At 49.6% G+C, this 17302-nt stretch overlaps 1 long non-coding RNA gene and 1 pseudogene across 1 annotated transcript in view; both read left to right on the forward strand.

The window, feature by feature from the left end:
- Positions 1 to 17302, forward strand: part of LOC118007605 — a 90645-nt gene that overhangs the window by 37196 nt on the left and 36147 nt on the right. The gene's annotated exons all lie outside the window — the stretch shown is intronic.
- On the forward strand, positions 10620 to 10703 carry LOC118008372 (annotated as a pseudogene).

Consider the following 17302-nt stretch of genomic DNA (forward strand, 5'->3'; position numbering starts at 1 on the left):
GTCCGAGGTTTCACAGCAAGAGACAGAGCTGCAGTTGGTAGCCGGGCCTCCTGACACGGAGGTCTAGGACAACAACAAAATAGCAGTGGGGAACTGTCTGTGGCTCTCACACATGATCACACAGCCTCCGTGGCGTGAGGCCGACAATCAGACGTGGCAGGATTCAGTCTCTGCCCATGAGGAAACGGGAGCTCGGGGAGGACAAAGACTTGGCCTCAGACATCGAGGAGGAGGATGCTGGCAAAAGAGGGGACACTAGGCTGTTCCTGCCTCCAGCTCCGCACTTGTCCCAACATACCCAGCTTCAGGCAACGTAACGTGGTCCTTCCTGCTCCAGCAAACGGCCAAGAAGTGTGGGGACAGGCTGAATGTCTTTCCAGGCATTGTTAAAGATTAACGGCAAGTAGGAGGATCCAAGTGCTATGTCCCGGAAAAGTCTCGGCCGTGGCAATGCTCCAAGTTCTTGGACGCACCTTCTGTAATGGAGCTTAATCGCAGTGAGGCCTCATGCCTGTGTGTTGTACGAGCAAGCGCTGCTGGTTGTCTCAAACCACCTTTGGAACTCAGCATGGCGGAGATAAATACAGAGCTCACAATTTAATCTCAGCATGTGCTCGCAGCAAGCACGGCATCTGACCCGAAGTGCTTTGTAAATGGTGGCCCTCAAGCAAGCGGTGGGTATTATTCTTATTTCTGAGCCTGAAACAACCAGGTGTTTGACATTTTCCAATTAAAAGTATGGGCCTGGGATACTTGCCCATTAAAAATGTAACACCACCCATAAAAATCTCAGTTTTTTCATTTTCATTTTTTAAGAACACAAATTAGGCCAATTAAATCATTTAAATGACTTTTTTTTTCTTTTGAGCAAAGTGAGCCATGCACAGGAACCAACAGGTCCCTCACAAAGATTTGCTTTTTCCCCTGGAGCAGACACCCACCGAAGGGACAGCCACACAGAAATCCTTTTGCAGTTTTTACAACTCTGGCTTGGCCCAACGTTCATGGGCCTCGCATAAACCTTTCATTGCACGTGGTGAACCTGTGAACACTTTCTTTCTACTCCAGCTTCACATCTGGATGCTAGTGCGCAATGGGCCGGGGATGGGGTCTGTGGCCTCGGGGTCTCCTTGGTGCCCACGGCTGCCTAATGAGGCCTTGTTGGTTACACTGAAGTGAGTTGACCTGGCCGATCGGCCTAGACATCCTGTCCTTTTTTCCCAGGGGAAGGGAGGAAGCCTGTGGAATGAAGTCTGGTCTTTCCGGAAGGACCCTAGTCTGAGTGTAGAGAAGAATGGGGAAAATCTCTGTTTTCTTGATGTCTGATTTTTCTGATTTAAGTGTCCAACAAATATGATTGCTATCCAGGTGGGGCCCCTATTCTAATTAGCCAATAGGGCTTCGAAGGGGACCTAACAGGGCACAGCAGGACCACAGTGGTCCCTGCCCGGGAGCTTCCAAACTCGGTGGGGAGATGAGACACGAGCAAGAGCTTATCAAGAACGGGCCAGACCTCTAGCTGAGGAGCGGGCAGCAAGCAGCCCTCCAGGGGGCCGTCGGCAAAGGAGGCATGGCGGGAAAGTTCACTGAGACAGCGCAAGTGGGGAGGGCGTTCCAGCTGGGGTTGCAGCCAAAAGCTGACAGTTCCATGGGGGAAAAATCCCTATTCTAATTCGAACATTGCTTTGCAAACTCAACTCACAAGTTTTCAAAAAGATTTCAAGGTCCACTGCCTCTGGGATGAAGTTGAAACTCCTGGGCTGGCCCTGGGTGGAGCCGGAGAGCCAGGTCCGTGGAAGTGGCTGGAACTTGGTCCCGACGTGACTGGTTCCTTCCTAGTTGAGCCTGATTTCCTCCTTTCTGAGATGGTGTTGATGATAGCATATGAACCCTTCAGGTTTTTGTGAAGATTGAAGAAGGTCATGACTAAAACATGCGACCTCCCCAAACTCTGAAAACCTTACTCCCTCTACCCCCTTTTTTGCCTTTCCTCCTGATTTGTTAGGTCATACTCAGAGGCGGGCGTTAGCAGAGATATGTTGAGGTTCTAGTCTTCAATGAGCTCAGACCTCCTGGGATGCACAGCCAAGGAAATTGATAATGAGGTGGCACTGGGTGTGTTTATTGGCTCAGAGAGGGAAGATGTGGTTCTGGCTGTTTCCGCTATCCCTCAGGGTCCGGGGGACACCTTCCCCAGCTTTGTGCATCCAGCCATCTTTATATCCATTGCTCCTCTTGCCAGGAGTGCCCTTCGGTATTGGGGGTGGGGGGAGAGGGTGTGCACAACGGAAAAGAGACACAATTGGTTCTGTTCCCTGGCCCCCTAGGAGGGGTTCTGTTCCAATGGCCTCCAAGGAGAACTCCAAGGAGATACAGGCAGCCACTGGTCTGCTCCCAGGCGACCATCTGTGAGGGAAGCACTAAGAGGAAGAACATGGCTATTGTTCAAAGATGGGGACAAGGGGCTCTGTAGGTGACAACCTGCAGCTCCAGCTCCGGAGAGACAGGTAGGCAGGAGAGTTATTACCATATGTGGGTCACTTCACAGTCAAGTTGTCAGAAGGGAAGAGGATGAAATTGAGTTTGTCTAGAGAAAGACCATTCAAATAGGGTAGGGCCATCTGAAGACTCAACCTCTCCTTTGGGTCTTCAAAAGGCCTCAGGAGTGGCTATTTGGGTGTTGGGCTGGCAGGGGTCCTCAGTGGTGGGGGCAGTGGCAGAGAATCAAAGGCCTTCCATCCACCCAACTCGAGGAGTCTTGGAGGGCAGGCATGTCAGCCCGGCAGGCCCTGTCCAGTGGATACAACTTATCAAGTGCCCCCTGTCCCCTGTCTCTCCCTTGAGCACAAAAGCCTGTTGTCTGGGTAGCTCAGAGAGTGGGCACAGACCATCCTCTCTTCTCTGTGTCATTAATGTAATCTATTTGATCTTGAGGGTGGTTTAGTTTCAGTTTCTCAAGGGAGTGGGGGGAGGGAAGAAGGCCTTTCTTCTGACTTTGAAGACTAGAAACACTTAAACGTGAGCGTTAAGCCAAGAACGAAACCCATCTTGGGTCCTCTTTTCCTGGTCAGAAAAGAGCTAATCCTTAATATTCCTTGGAGAGTCACCTCTTCTTCGGAATCAAAGTGTTTTTCTTATCATTATTGCTAACAGTACTACAGGTTTTTTACATTTATTTATGTACATCTTGCATCTGTATTTATTTATTTATTTATTTATTTATTTATTTATTTATTTATTTATTTATTTATTTATTTATAGAGTGGGGTAGGCACAGGGAGAGAGAAAATCTCAAGCAGACTCCTTGTTGAGTGCAGAGCCCGATTCGGGACTCGATCCCACGACCCTGAGATCATGACTTGAGCTGATATCAAGAGTCAGATGCTCAACCGACTGAGCCACCTGGGTGCCTCCATCTTGCCTCTTTTTCAAAAGGCTTTTGACATACCAGTAAAAGAGGTTTACAATGAATAAAGGAATCATGACTAAGAGAAAACAAAAATAGAGATAAGATGTTAACCAAAAAAAGGTTAGAAGACAAAATTTCCCTTCCAGAGGCCTGGGCAGTAGCTGAATGTGGGCCAGGACTCAATTCTGAGCTCCCTGGTAACCACAGTAATGAGGGAAACACTCATATCCATGGTTCGTGGTATCAACAAGAAACAGCTGTCTCCATAACAACAGACTCTGGATGATGTATGAAGAAATAATATCAGGAAAATTCTCTAAAAGATCTAGTTATTAGGAGATATGACCCTTTGGGAACTCTCAAATTCATAAATATCTTTAGAGCAGCATTTCCTGAATTGTGTTCTGTGGAACACTGATTCTGGGAGACATCAAGAGGTGGTTCCTCAGAATCAGATGCTGTGGCCAGATAAACATAGTTAGTGTTTACATGTATGTCCCTCTTGGAGATTTGCAATGCATCCATTCTCCTGAGGACTTGAAGGAGTCTGCCGAGAAGAAACCTGGTAAATTTGGTTTAAATAATTATTTCCCTAAGTTTTTTGGCCACAGAACCAGTATTTGGGGGAATCCCTGAACTCATGCAGCCGGACTGGTTTTCCTGGACCTTTTGTGGGAACTGGAGTCTGCAGAAGCATTTTCCACAAAGAAAGCCAGGTTCTATCTCTTTAGGAGAGTCACTGTGTACATAGGATTCCGTTGACCTTTTCCCCCTTCTGCCCCTCGTGGGCAGACTGGGTTCTTCCCTCAGCAGGAACATCTGCCACCCAGGGAGCTGAGGCCTTGTGGGGCCTTCAGAGTTAAGCATCTACAACACGAACAAAACTTTTGTGGCCGATATGGACTCTTCCTGTTGCATCATGACGTCTCTGCCAGCAAATCGCAGTCTCTGTTTTACCAAAGACTCCCCAGGACCCCCGGGGTGTGGTGAGAGAAAGAAGGGCAGTGGGTGGGAGAACGCTGTCTCGCCACACTGGTGCAGCAAGATTAATACGTGGTACATATCTGTGGGATCTCAGGGAAGGGGCTGAAGGCCGGCAGTTTCCGGTAGGCTTCTTGGAGGAAGTGACACTTTAACAAAGATTTAAGAGATTGGCAGGAGTTATGTGAAAGGGGAGGCATGGGGTCCCATTTGGGGCCTGGCAGGAACAAATGGTCAGAATTGGCTTTGGGTAGAACAAATGGCAGGAGATGAGGCAGCTGGTGAAGAGCAGGAGACAGTGGGCCTGGCTGACGACTTCGGGTTTCCTTGTCCAGGGACCCGAGGGGAGGTATCGAGGGACCCCCAGGGGGGATGGCAGGGCTTTCCTGTTAGAAAGAGCCTCTTAGCAGTGACGCACGATGACACGGAAGGACACATAGGGACTGGGAGGCTGGGGCCAGGATCCCGAGCCACCCGCCCCGGGCGGTGGCTGCAGAAGGGCAGAACTCCGGCCTCCAATCTTGCTTCTAGTGGCTTTGGGGGGTGGTGGGGGAGACAAGACAAATTCTCCGTGCTCCCTGGAGGATTGGCGCTCTCCCTGGCTGGCCGTCAGAACAAATTAAGGGCACTTGTCTCACAAGCCCCACCTGGCCGGCAGCATGGTCAGGCCAGGCCGGCAGGGGAGATGTGTCCCCAGCAGCATCTTGGACCTTGGCCAATGGCCTCAGTGCGAGAAAGGCTCTCGGTGTCCTGCCGGTTTAGTGAACAGCTTACGGGAGTACGAGATCCTATGGCTACCGGAGGCCTGTGTGTGTGTCACGGTCTGAGGTTTTTCGTGCTCACCAATGTGGAAAACAGAAGCCTCGTGCCCTGTCAGAACCACGGCTGGTTTACAGAAGCAGTCGGAGGCCGCCACCCCTTGCATTTCCATTTTGCAAAGTGTGCTCATGAAGATGATCTCCTTTGATTTCTGTCGTAGTGGGTCCTGGATGTTATAATAAAAATACCGTAGACTGGGGGGTTTCAACAACACACATTCGTTTTTCGCAGTCCTAGACCCTGGGATACCCAAGATCAAGGTAGTGGCAGGTTCCGTGTCTGGTCATAGATGGCCCAGCTGCTGTCTTCTTAATGTGTCTGTGCAGGGCGGAAAAGAAGGGAGGGGACCTCTTTGGGGTCTCTTTTGTAGGGGCACCAATCTCATTCGTGAGGATGCCACCCTCATGACCTCATCGCCTCCCAAAGGCCCCACCTCCTAGTACCATCACATTGGGGGCACGATTTTTTCTTTTTCTTTTTTTTTTTTTTTTCAGATTTTATTTATTTATTTGAGAGAAAGAGAGTGGGGGTGGGGGTGGGGAGGAGCAGAGGGACAGGGACAAGCAGACTTGACGCAGGGCTCGATCTCACGACCAGGAGATCAAGACCTGAGACGAAATCAAGAGTTGGATGCTTAACCGAATGAGCCACCCCGGTGTACCTGGGGGTTAGAATTTCAACGTAAGGCTTCAGAGAGGAATAAACATGTGGTCTACAGCACGCTGCACTCTACCTTGGGACACTGGGATTCCTTAAATCCCTGTTAGTGTATCCTGTTATCTGGATGTTCCACCTCTGGGCCAGGTGCACCCTCTCCGTCCACTCACGGTCTTGGGTGCCCCCTTTCGCGGCACTCACACCACATTCAGATCGTTGCTCCATTGGTATTTTTCATCGCATGAAGGCAGAAGGCAGAGCCCTCCATCAGTTCACAGCTGTATCTCCAGAGCTAGCCCCGTGCCTGGCACATACGGGGCTTCAGCAATACTGGATGAATGAATATATGGGAAGTTTCACTTTCCCATGGCTAAACAACAACAACAACAACAAAAGATGCTCAAGCCTCAGGAAAGGTTGCTCCATCTGTGGGGCAGCTGGGCTGGTGGATCTCACTGTGGGTGAACCCGAGCATCGGATCCACTCGTGTCGGCTGAGGACCTCTGTGGTTTCTGGAGTCTGTCCACCAGTATTAGCTTGTCAGGATTCCAGGGCGAGAAGTTATTTTGGTGAATTCTGCAGAGTCCGTTGTTGGAATTCCATGGAGATATTAACCAATGCCTGGTGATGCTTTGAGGGGGTGGGGATAGGAAGGGAATTAAAAAATGACGTATTTTGAGGAAAGTAATATGTTTGCTACAGAAATCTTACAAATGCGGATCAGCAAAAAGAATTAAAAAAATAAATGAACAAAACGATTATCGCACCACTTCGGGACCCTGGGCTACTTGGGCCTCTTCTCTGTCTCCTTGCGGTCCCTCCAGCCCCGTGGCTTCAGGGTAGCTGGAATGCTTACATAGCAGCTCAGGGCTCTAAATAGCCGTGTCCCAAGACACAGTCAGGCGGAACCTCTATTATCTCTTGTGACCCAGCCTCAGAAGTCACTCGGCCTCATTTCCACCGGATTGCATTGCTGGAGGGAGTTACACATTTCCACTCAGGTTTGAATAGGGGGAGTGTGAACCCCACCTCTTCGTGGAGGAATGTGACCATTCCACGGCAGGGAGGGTACATGGGAAGGGAGATACACTGATGTGGCCATCTTTGGGAAACATAACTTCTCGCAACTAAATCTCAGTATTTACTGTTAAAATGTTCAATGAAGCTGCAATCATTTCAATTGGGAGTGTTTTATGGTTACACTAAAGTAAAAAACAAATTCTTGGCTAAATGATGCGTAAGGCGCGTTACACTGTACGGTGTTTCTCGGGTTTCAGAAGAATTAGAGGAAGGCACTTCGTTTGTTGCTCACAATTTCCTGGTAGAGATCATCACCCCCATTTTACAGCCATGGAAACTGAAGTCTAGAAGGGAATAAAAAAGAATTTCTGCAATGTTAGCACTGGATGTGGTTGGGAGTGGATCTAAATATTCTGCTCCAGTCCCAGAGGTCTCTCTTCTACTCCAGGTAATGCCACCTGCTGTGATTAAAATCCACCAGGGGTCACATTCCACTCCTAGAAAATTGTAACACTGACCCAGGAGGTAAGACTTCCTTTTTAATGTTTTAACTTTAGCGTGGCCTTCAGCCTTTAACTCTAGAATGGTGTGTACTGAGTAAATATTCACCCAGTGCTGGATGACCAGCGTTTTATTAGCTGAAGGAATGCTCAGCAGAAGGGGCTGGGAAAACGGTGGCCCAACATTTGAAAATGGCACCCAGTTCTTGGGTAAGCAAATCTCTGAAAGTCCTTACAGCTGTCTGGACATCTAGGGGGGTCTCTACCTCTGGATGAAAAGCATCAGGACTGATCAAACAATGATTTGCACTCTTGAGAGACTTCTAGAAGCCCCGGCTCTCATTCTTGAGCCCCGGCTCTCAATGTCCCATCACATGTGATGCGACTCCATCATTCCATATTATGTATTATGGGGTTTTCTGTCCTTTTGCTACAAAAAAGTTCAAAAGAGCTTCTGCAATTTTGCTTTTGAAATTATTTAGCTATGGGTCACTTAATTAATTTACAGTAAGTTCTTTTTTTTTTCCTTCTCGATCTATTTGGAAATTCATGCCAAGTGAGAAAATACAACCTATACACTGTTTACTAACATAATGAAACGTTCACAAGTGATAAATTTAACAATTAATAAAGTGGCATATGACATAACATTATTTCTTTTTGACAATTAATTAAACATTTATCTACTTTGATTTTGCTGTTTTTGTTTTGTGTTTTAGAAACAATAGTGTTTTTTTCTCAGCTTTCAAATATTTTTGTGGAATCCTAAAAAGCTCATAAGCCAGATCCTGTAGCTATGAAGACTGACAAATAAGATGGCTGAGGCTAGTGCTTTTCCAATGGAAAGAGCCCCCCCAGAGTCCCTGTGGTTGTGTCTTCAAAGCTGAAGTCATGAAGAGGAATCATCCCTCATTGTGAGCTGTCCTTTGGGTCGAGTGTGCGATCTCCCCCTGCTCTAAATGCTGTTGTTGGCAGGAAACTCTGCCACTCAGTCAATGGAACAAGCTGGTCCAGGAAGATGACCAAATAATTCAGGAGGCTCTGAGTGCCCCATCATGGTCCAATTCTGATCATCGGCTCAGATAGATCTGAAATACCAGTGGGCCAGACAGTGTGATTGTTGGAAAACTCTTGCAGAGAAGTAAATGGACCAGAGAAGTGGACTTGTTTAAGTCCAGTTGTGGAAGGGAGCCGGGGTAGAGAAGGCCACTCACATCGTTAAAAAGCCCGAGGTGTGGCAGAGGCTCTGATGAATTTCACTGGGCAAATCCAACATCTTGTCAAGGGGAGCATCAACTCCCCTTTACAGACTGGACCCCTGGGGCTCAGATAGGCCAGAGACAAGGACCCAGTCCTGCCTGATTCCGAAGCTCTGCTCTGTCTTCCTGCCATTGGGACAGAGAGAAGTGCTTACGATTTTTAGAGGAAATGAGCAACATGTTTTGAGGTTTGTGCTTGGAATACCAGGAGGCTTAAGGGGATTGCAGGAGCAATGTCTTTTAGGATTTTCCGTTTGCAGAAGCCACAATCCTCTAACAAACACTCAGAATGAAAGAACTGGAGACAGGTAAATTAAGGGCTCAGAAAGAGGCAATCAAGCCTTTGTCTAGAGTCGTGGAGCCGAGAACCCAGTTGGTTAACACATGCTCATGGAGCACCTACTCTGTGCAGAAGGTCCTGAGGGATGATAACCTCTTGGTCTTGGGCCCTCTGTTGGAGATAGACACAGAGGAAGATAGAAAGAGCTCTGGCCCACTGAGTCAGAAGCTCAGAATTTGCAAACTTCTCTTCTACTCCCTGGCTGTGTGGCCTTAGACAAATGAATGGACCTCTCTGAGCTTCAGTTAACATTTTGTAAGAGGGAGATGATAATTCTTGATGAACCCACCTCTCAGGCCTGTCATGTTCCCGAGGATCGTTGGTAAGCTACTGTGTGAGGTCAACCACTGTCCTCTTTATGACTCTCCCTAGAGCAGACCCATTCTGTGGGCAGGAGGTACGCTCTTCTCTGTCCTCAGCACAGGGCCTGGCCCAGGGTAGGCAGGTACTTTGTGGGTCCGGGATGAGTAAAGCTGTAAGTCTCTTAAATCTCAGCTGAAATAGACTTTTCTTTTTTATTTATTTATTTATTTATTAAATTAAATTTTTTTATTCTTATGTGAATCCCCATACATTACATCATTAGTTTTAGATGTAGTGTTCCACGATTCATTGTTTGTGCATAACACCCAGTGCTCCATGCAGAATGTGCCCTCCTCAATACCCATCACCAGGCTAACCCATCCTCCCACCACCCTCCCCTCTAGAACCCTCAGTTTGTTTCTCAGAGTCCATAGTCTCTCATGGTTCATCTCCCCCTCCGATTTCCCCCCCTTCATTCTTCCCCTCCTGCTACCTTCTTCTTCTTCTTTTTTTTTTTTTCTTAACATATATTGCATTATTTGTTTCAGAGGTACAGATCTGAGATTCAACAGTCTTGCACAATTCACAGCACTCACCAGAGCACATACCCTCCCCAGTGTCTATCACCCAGTCACCCCATCTCTCCCACCCCACCCCCACTCCAGCAACCCTCAGTTTGTTTCCTGAGATTAAGAATTCCTCATATCAGTGAGGTCATATGATACATGTCTTTCTCTGTTTGACTTATGAAATAGGCTTTTCTAAAGCACGTGGACCTTAACTGGAGTCTTCCTGCCCTGTTGATACTTTAAATAATAAAGACAGTTTTTTTCGGGGCACCTGAGTGGCTCAGTTGGTTAAGCATCTGCCTTCAGCTCAGGTCCTGATCCTAGGGTCCTTGGATCCAGCCCCACTCAGGGGGAACTCAGTTTGCTTCTCCCTCTCCACACCCCCCTGCACCCCCCCCACACTCTTGCTCTATCTCAAATAAATAAATAAAATCTTTTTAAAAAAAGACCGTTTCTTTTCAAGGATCTGAACTCTTAGTGCACTGACGGGAGTCTCTTTATCCATCCACAAGACTCTTCATTAAAGTCAACTTTTTGCCAAACAACTTTATGGCTTTTTCTGTAACAGCTACCTGAATCCCACAGCCCTCACCCTGGGAAGGGGGTTTCTCCTTTTTTGCAGCTCAACTTTCACAAGTAATACTCTCTTCTGATCCATACCCTGATTAGGCGAGGGTCCTCTGTAACTCCTGGAATCGCAGCATCCCAGACTGTGGGCTCCAGAAGGGCCCTCAGGGTTCTGTCTTCCTATTCCCCTGTTGTGGCTTTGTGCAGTGACAGTATTGTAGCCAATGAGGTTTATCCAAGGCACGATTATTGCTAATTGAAACCTACTCCCCTGTTGTAGAGGAGGGTCTGCGGCAGAACGGGAAGGGACTTGCTCAAGGTCATGGAACAGAGCCAGTCTTGGAGTTGCGTCTCTTCCCCTTAACTCAATGGAAATGGTTCCTGTACAAATGAAAATGACTCTGGACAAAGCCAGTGGTCCTCTCTGGAGACCTTGGGTCTCCGAGCTGCACCCTGAGGGAGCTTCATCATCTGACGGCTTCCCAGCTCCATCAAGACTGGTACAGCACTCTGCGCAGACCCTCCAGAGAGGGATGCGCACTGTGCGTGTATTCTTGGTCCAGCTCGAGGTCAGGGCAGCTGGTGGCTGGAGTGGCCTGCCCTGGTGTGCAGTGCGGTATGTGTGGAGGGACTTTCCTTCTCCCCAGGCATAGACTCACAGGGCTGTGGGAGGGGACGGGTGTCCTGGAGGTCGGGGCTGAGCACAGTGGTGGATTGATGGCCACAAGAGCAGTCCCGAATGGCCCGGGCTGCACCTTGTTCTGGAACACGGAGGGGTTATTGGCTGCAATCACAGATTTGTCAAATTCCCAGCTGGCGTCTCTGAGCGGGGAGTGGAAAGGCCTGTGACTTCCTTCCTCCTTCACGAAAACAGGCCTGCAGAATGAGGTCCTTGCTCTGTAATTATATGTAGGCAGGAAACAAATAGCTAAGACCTGTCTCTAAGTGAGGAAGGAAGGAAAACATCCAGGGCTCTGGGGATCCTTTATCTTCTGCTCTTGAGGCACTGGAATAATAAGACCTGCTATCTACTTTTAAATCTTTGCCAACCCTGGTGAAGACGGCATCATTAGCCTTCGTCCACAGATAAAGGATAGTGAGTTACCCATGGCTGCAGTGCTAGGAGACGGTGTCACGGAGCTGGGACTGAATGACACTTCTGCCTGACGGCGGTCCCAGCCCATTTCTCTCCCTCGGCTTTATGTGGCCCAGGCACTTTCTCTGATTAGCCCAGGGTGGCTGTTGTAACTTGCACAGGATGCCCGACCATGGAGGCCGCAGTCCAGGGGATGCTTCCTTGTGTGTGGGCCTCGATTCTGCATCTGCCCAGGAGAAGGGCACCTGCTCCTCGGCACAAGGGCTCTGTAGGCTCAGACGCCCATGCCCACGGGGTCGCATCCTTTTCTAGTTCACACAAAGGGACTGAATCGGCCCGGGATGGCCTTATATTAGCGGTGGTCACTGTCACTTCTCTGGGCCTCAGTCTTTCCTCTTGAGAAGCGGGAATCTGACCCCATCTGCTGCAGGCTCCAGGGGAGCAGGACCCTCTCTGCCAGGCCATGCACAGAGCAAGGGTGAGGCTGCTGGCTGCACTCTTGGTATAGTTGTAACCTGGCAGGGGGCAGGCGATGCATCTCTTGAATTCTTATCTCCCTGGGGGGCTCATGGTGTTTCCTACGGGTCATTCCAATTCCTGGGTTGGGTTTCAGTCAGTGCAGGCCATCCCTGCTGGACCGTGTGGGCAAGGAGTAGGTGACCCTGGCCCTCACCGCGGGGCTTCCTGGAACACCGGATGGGAGAAAGTTGTGTGTGTGGTGTCTCCGCTTTTGACACAGGCCAGGGGGCAGAGACAGAACAGCCAGCACTTCTTTCCCCTCTGAGTGTGAAACTATAAGGAGAGGGACCGAGCCCAGCCCTCAGCCCTGCCCCCACGGCCCTCACCTCCATCACCTACACTGTTGGCCCTCCCTGAACACACCAGGCCCTGTGTAGGCACCATTCCCTCTTGCAAATGTCTTCACTTCCTTGTTCTTCCCGTTCCTCATCAGGATGCACCCTCTCTCTGGCAAGAATCCCCAGACCTGTGCTTCTTCCCACACCGCAGCGCGCGGCGTCTACCACGGGGCTGTGTGCACGGGAGGTGCTCTAGTTCTGCTTCTTGGAGAGGCGGATAAGTGAACGCCTGAGCGATTCTGACCTTGCTGTGCCATCCCTGGGCTTTGTGACCTTGACTTGCTCCCCCTTCCGCTAGCAGGGCCTGGGCCTGACCGTCTCCCCTTCTCCTCAGGCCCAGGCCCATTAAGCCGCCATCTTCTCTCACCTCATTATCGCCTTGGCCTGGGGAAGCCTCCGGGGAAGCAGTGAACCCCAGAGAGTTCAGAGGTTTCCCCTTGGCCCTCCCCGCAGAAGACAGAAAGCCAGCGCCAGAGGGAGTGCCTTCTTTGTGGTTTGAGAAAGGCCTTCTTTCCTGGAGCTCAGTAAACACACCCCAGAGAGCAGTGGGAGTGGGAGCCGGTGGCCCAGGCGCCTTCGGGTGGCCGCAGGCTTCGCAGAGCCCCAGTCTTTATCTCCCGGGCAGATAAGAGCCCAGGCTTGGCTGGTGCTGAGCGAAGGGGAGCAGAAGCCCTAAAGCAGGGCGGGGCCGACAGTTTAGGCCGGGGTCCTGGGGAGCCAGAGGTTTGAACTCTGCCCTCTGAGGGGAGGAGGCCTTTATGGCCTGGCGGGGGGCGGGGGGGGGCTCTGGGGCTGATGGGACAGCAGGGCCATTAGGGCAGGAATGAGGCCCCTAGCCGGCCCCTTGGCACCCTGACTGCAGGGCGAGACAACAGAGCCCCCGAGGTGGGACCGGCTGCGGAAACGGGGCTCCATGGCTTTATTGACTTGTAAACGACACCATTAAGAGGAAGCCCTCACCTAGGCTGGAAACAGCTGTGTGAGCGGCTGTAAATCTGGCCTGGCCCAGGCCTTCCCCGGGGCAGGGGGTGCAGGGCGGGGCTACCTCCCAGCAGCAGTTGTGATCCTTCACGGGAAGGGGGCTTATTACTAGGAATGTGCATGGCTAAAGAAATATTTCCACAAAAGGGGAGAAAAGCATTCTCAGAAGTCTTTGAGTTCTCCTCAAAGTCAGCCCAGAGGAGTGGACATTGAGAAGCCCAGGACAACAGGAAAACCGTAGGTGTCCGGTGAGGGGAGGGACGCCGGAGGGTCAAGCCCATCTTGGCTTCCAGGGACAAGTCCACGAGCAGTTCTTACAGAAAAAATAAGCATGATAATACCCTCCAAAGGGTGGCGTTATTCATTCAAGGAGGTGCTAGAAGAAGCAAACCTTGCCCATGGAGGTGCTTGAGAAATGAATTTTCTTTCTTCTTTGATGGATAACAAAACAAAATGGAAATTTGGGATCTTGGCTAGTTCTTTTGTGTGTGTGTGTGTGGGGGGATCTTCGTGTTTCCATGGAATTAGGTAACATGGCAAAACAAAAGACAAGACTATTAGCTGCCTAAGGGCAGGGACAGTCCTGCCTGGTTTAGTGTTGGTTGCTCAGCTGCTAGTAAGGAACTTGGTACTGAATACTGAGAACGTGCTCAATAAATGTTTGACTAATAAATAAAAGAGGGAAGGAAGGGAAGGAGGGAAATAAGGACATTTCGTTTTGGATCAAGTCTAGTAGTTGGAAGAGGAAAGAAGGAAGCAATATTTGCTGATTCCCACTGTGAGCCCGTTGATTATAAAACTCACAGCTCACAGCCACCAGGAAGACCCTGAGGAGAATCGCCCAAGTTGTGCCATTTACTTATTAACCAGTAAGTAAATTTGCGTTATGGGTATGTTAATTACTCAGTGATAAAATACGTTCTGGATGCCCCTGTTTTCTCCTCTCTGATGGTGAAATTTAAATAAGATAATATACATAAAGCTGTGAACACAGTTATTGGCAAACAGTAAATGCTCAAAAAATGTTGGATATTATTATACTTCAGGATGGAGAAACTGGCTGGGAGCAGTTAAGTAACTTGGCTAACTCACAAAGCTGAGAAGTCTCAGAGCCCGGATTCCCACTTTGCTTCTAAAGCTTACGCTCTGGATTCCGCCAGGTTCTGGAACTACTGAAACCCCCTAAGGGGTGGTCGCACGGGACCCCCACAGCTGGATGGTTTCAAAATGAATTATCCGGGGCGCCCGGGTGGCTCAGATGGTTAAGCGTCTGCCTTCGGCTCAGGTCATGATCCCACGGTCCTGGGATCGAGCCCCACATCGGGCTCCTGGCTCAGTGGGGAACCTGCTTCTCCCTCTCCCTCTGCTTCTCTCCCTGCTCGTGCTCTCTCTCTCTCTATCTCTGTGTCTCAAATGAATAAATAAAATCATAAAAAAAAAAAAATGAATTATCCGATGTAATGTCTTTGGAGATACAGCTTCTATGTTCAGCTCCTGAAAAGTTCATGGGCCCCTGGGGATCCTTATCTCTGCCTGAGGAATACCTTCATGCGTTAATGAGCAAACAAACAAGTAAATAAATAAACACACACAAGCCAAAGGGAGGCTGAGATGTTAGGCAAACATTTACCGAGGGCTGGCCAGGGCCTGGCCCGAGCTGGGAGCTGCAGAGAGTCCCACACCCAGATCCCCGTGGCATTGCCTGGAAGATGGGAAGTCACCTTCAGAAAGCCCCCAGGGCTACCTGGGACTCCTTACCCCAGAGATGCCTTCTCTCTCTGGGAGTCAGTTTCTCATCTGTGTGACAAGGACACAGGATGACACATGGCATTTCACATCATTTGTGATTCCTTAATGATTCACAGTGAAAGAGATCTCAACCCAGGAATTACCAGGGTGCCTCTGTGTCTGGGGGTCCAGGCTGATTTTTGCAGTGGCTTGAGTCTTTTAAATGATTGGGGGGGGATCATCAAATGCAGATATAGCTCCTACTGCACGCGAGGCGCTGTTTTAAATGTTTACAAATATGAACTTATTCAATCCTCACTTCTATGCCACAAGGAAGTCACGTTTGTTCTCATTTCCCATGAGGAACCAAGGCCCGGACTTTGGAGGATTTGAACCTGGGCAGCCTGGCTCCAGAGTCGGCCACGCTTTACTGTCTCCTCCTAAAACTGATCAAAGCAGAATGGGTTTCAGTTTCCCAAATGACTTTCAATCTTCCAAGGAGGGATGGAATGAAGGAGGTAAAGGTGGGGGCAGAGAAGAAAGAAGGTTAACGTGTAGCAAACGGAGATCTATCGGAGAGAAAGCGGGTGGGAGGGTCTTGGGATCTTGGCTCTTTTTTTATTCGGGCAAAAAGGAGAATGTCTGGGCACCTGCTCCAGAATGGGCCCTCCAGAACTCACCCTTGCTCCCCAACAACTTCCTGACCATCCATCGAACAATTCTGTCCGCCCCTCCTTGATTTTTGTGGTGTAGCTGACACCTGGGGGCCTGCGAGTCCTGTTCCGGGTCCCAGAAGGGCAGAGAGAACTTGGAAGAGAGGCAGGGCTTCTGATCGCCTGGACCTACCTGCCACATTCCATTCCTCAGGTTTTAAAAACCTCCTATTCTTTTACAAATCACTGGTTCAGGCCTAAATTATCCAGATAATTGAGCCGCCTGGCCTGTCACTTTGTTGGCATAGACACCATTTATGTGTAATCTGAGAATATTCTAGCTGCTGCTGAGTTTCTTCCAAAGGCATTATTTCTAACCTTCTTTAAGAACAAATTTCCTGTTGCCATGGAGATCATTTTTAGGCTAATTTTATCGGGCGGCAGGAGCTTGGGCTGGAAGCAGTTCTCTCACATACTCAAGTCCTCTACTCGGGAGAGTCCTGGGTTGTCTTTGTCCGAGAGGCTCCCTGACCTCAGCGTCCTTTGAACCAGACAAGTCAGGGGATGGTCACGTTTTGGTTTGAAATTTTAAAAGCCTTGACATCATTTGTATAATGAGAAAACACTTCAAGAGGGGAGGGGGGCAGTCTCAGTCTTATAAATACGTGCTTTCTGAAACCTGCTTGTGAACAAACTGTTAAAATGAGAGCTTTCCCAGCTAGAAAAGACTAGAAAATTCAGGAAGCGTAAAAAGGCGTTTTTAAGCACCAGACCTGGCCCCCCGCTGAGGTGCGCGAGGGGAAGCAGAGGAATAGGACACGAAATCTGCCTCCAGGAAGTTTGCAATCTGGTGAGAATTGAATTGCTTTAGAGCTGGGAGGGCCCTCAAGGATCACGCCTGTTAATAGGCTCATTTTACAAGTTGGGAAATTAATCCAAACTCTCAGAGCTGGTCCTCGGGAGAGTTTAAAACCAAGGTCTCTTGGCTCACAGTCCCAAGGGATAGAGTCTGCGTAAGCTGGACCACACCTCTCCTGCAGGCTCCCACCTGGCACGCTCGGCTCCCCGCTGTCCTCACCTCTGTGCCTTGGACGTTCAGGTACTGCTCTCTGGAACATACTGTCACCCTTTTGAGTGTTTTTTGCTGTCCTTCAAGGTTCGTCTCAAACGTCGCCTTTTCTGGGATTCCAGGCTGGCTCTCTTCTGAGCCTGCGCTCAGGGGCGATCACTTGTGCATGTGCCTTCTTGTCCCGTGGTCCTTGAGCCCCCGAGCATGCTGCTCCATTCATCCCTGTGTTATGGTGTCTAGGACAGGACCTGGTGTGGACAGGGCACTCGATGAGTGTTGGGATGAAGCAATAATCCTGAAAGCTAACACGTAAGAACCTCTTAGGTAACCAGACACTGTATGAATGTATGAACTGTGTTTTAGTCCGTTCGGGCTGCCGATACCAAATGCCACAGCCTGGGTGGCTTACAAACAGCAGAAATTCACTGCTCACAGTTCTGCAGCCTGGAAGTCTGAGATCACTCGGCCGGCCGGCCCGGTCAGGTGAGGGCACT

The sequence above is a fragment of the Mirounga leonina genome, unplaced genomic scaffold (assembly GCF_011800145.1).
Source record: "Mirounga leonina isolate KUSES-001 unplaced genomic scaffold, KU_Mleo_1.0 Mir_125, whole genome shotgun sequence".
NCBI lineage: Eukaryota > Metazoa > Chordata > Mammalia > Carnivora > Phocidae > Mirounga > Mirounga leonina.